Source organism: Paroedura picta, unplaced genomic scaffold (assembly GCF_049243985.1).
Source record: "Paroedura picta isolate Pp20150507F unplaced genomic scaffold, Ppicta_v3.0 Ppicta_v3_sca27, whole genome shotgun sequence".
Classification (NCBI taxonomy): domain Eukaryota; kingdom Metazoa; phylum Chordata; class Lepidosauria; order Squamata; family Gekkonidae; genus Paroedura; species Paroedura picta.
The window spans coordinates 266,701-269,200 of NW_027518624.1; positions in this window are offsets into that span (position 1 = coordinate 266,701).

Sequence of the window (2,500 nt, forward strand, 5' to 3'; positions counted from 1 at the left end):
ACTTCCGGGAGGCGCTCCGACTGCGAAGGGAAGGCCGGGCCGGGCCGGCCTCCGGGGCTTCCACGGACGGGAGTCGGCGTAGCGGCACTCCCCGAACGCCCCATTTTCCCCCAGGTCGCTCTTCGGGATGGGAGTCGGTAGACCTACCCGCCCGGGCGGACCGCGGCGGGGAGGACACGGACGGCCTCGGTCTTCCGCCGGAAGTCGGTCGACCTGGCCTCCGCGCGGCGCTTTTGTCGTTCTGCTCCCGCGGGGGAACTGGGTGGACCTGGGTGGACCCCTCGCCCTCCCTCTTTCCGGCCGCCGTTGCGGGGAGCCGTTGCGAGAGTAGGTAGACCTGGACTCCCCGTTTGCCCCGCGCCGCCGCTTCGGGTTGTCGGTGGACCTGGCCTCGGCTCGGCTCGCGGGACCTTTCGAGGATTCCCCCTCGGGGCGGGGGGGCGGCCGTTGGTAGACCTGGGTGCTGGGTTCCCGCCGCGCGGGAGTCGGTAGACCTGGACCACGCGTTGGCGCGGTGTCGACGGAAGTCCGTTGCCCTCGCGACGGACGCTGGTAGACCTCGGCTCCGGGTTCCGGTCGCGTGGGAGTCGGTTGACCCGGCCTCCGCGCGGCGCTTTTGTCGTTCGGCCCGCGCGAAGGAGCTCGGTGGACCTGGAGTCCCCTCGCCCTCTTTCCGTCCGACGCTACCCGCGAGTCCCTTCGGGGCGTCGGTAGACCTGGACCCGTCTTTCGGAGAGTCCCGGCCCGGCGACGGCCGTCAGTAGACCTGGGCTCCGTGTTCCGGTCGCGTGGGAGCCGGTAGACCTGGACTGCCTCTCGCCGCGAGCCGGTTGACCCGGCCTCCGCGCGGCGCTTTTGTCGTTCTGCCCACGCGCAGGAACTCGGTGGACCTGGAGTCCCCTCGCCCTCTTTCCGGCCGCCGCTGCACGCGAGTCGCTTCGGGGCGTCGGTAGACCTGGACCCGTCTCGGCTCGCTAGCGCCTTTCGGAGAGTCCCGGCCTGGCGACGGCCGTCGGTAGACCTGGGCTCCGCGTTCCTGTCGCGTGGGAGCCGGTAGACCTGGAGTACCCGTCACCCGCGAGTCGGCTTTTGTCCTTCTGCTGCCGCGAGGGAACCCGGTGGGCCTGGAGTCCCCTCGCCCTCGCCCTCCCCCCTTTCCGTCCGCCCGGGTTCTGTGTTCCCGCCGTGCGAGAGTCGGTAGACCTGGGCTAACCCCCTGACCCGGCGCCGCCGGAAGTCGGTCGACCTGGCCTCCGTGTTTGGTTTCCCGTAGGCCCGCCTCCCCCCCCCCCCGCCCCGGGCCCGCTTCCTCTTTCCCCGCCCCGCCCCGCCCGCGCCGGGACGCGGCAGACCTGGGCTCGGACTTGTGTCCTGCAGGGGGCTGGGAGTCCCCGTCCGACCCTGTGATTCTACAGCTCTCCGGCGAACTGTTTCTCTCTCCGTCCCCCCCTGTTGATGCGCAAAGGCTCGGGACCGGTCAAGTCAGCAACCTTTTACTGGCACAGAGTATGTTATAAGACAATATATAAAATAGGTTTTGAAATTTTCGACAAAATAACAGGATAGGCCACGGGGGCTACGTGACCGACCGGATCTTGAAATTATTAAATGAACTAGAACGGACAAGGTACAAGGTTGGCGGCATATTATAAAAAGCGTCTTTGCTAAAACTCTGGCAACCGGAGTGGCTGCCTCTGGGGGGGGGGGGGGGGCCTTTGTCGGGGAGCCGAAATGGCAAGGTTTACTTACAGAAGGCTTGTTTCCCAGCAAAGCGACAAAGCTGTCGTCCCGACACTGCTCGTACAAGGGGCAATGTGCGAGACAGAGTCAGGGCAGCCAGGAGTCTCGCATGGCATGGCGTGGGATGCGGCGGAATCTTCCCTCGAGGGGAAAGCGTTCGTTCGTGCCAGGAGAAAAGCTCTTCTCGGGGTGGGGGGGGGGGTGGGGGGACATCGAGGGGATGCAAATACGTAGACGCAAATATTTCTCTGCGTAGCGATGCCAAAGAATGCTGCTGAGGCTCCTTCCGACCGGCTGTGGCGTCGAGGTCATTAACCGGCCGGGGGAGGGGGGGTAGAACGGGGCGCCGGGGCTTGGCTGGCGGCGAGGAGAGGAAGGCCGAGGGGTGGAACGTGCGTGTGCGGCGTGGGAGGTCGCGGTGGCGTGGCGACGAACGAGGGCACGGGTGCGGAGGCGTGGTTCGTCCGGAGCCTGCGGCTCGGAACGTTCGTCCGCGAGGTGCGGCCGTGAAGGCCGGACCGCGCGGTTTGGAATGTTCGCCGAGCGTGGGAGAGAGACGACCGGCCTTTGGGAACCGTGGCCGCAGGTGAGCTTTCCGGAGCGAAGACTGGGGACTCTTCCCTTGAGTGAATTATTTCGTCTCGTTTCATCAATGTGCCAGGGGTCTCCAAGGACACGGCGGGCGCTAGGGCTCGGCAGTCGGGAAGAGGAAGGCGAGCAGTTTTCCGGACCGTAAGGGTTGAGTGCTGTGCACCGCAGT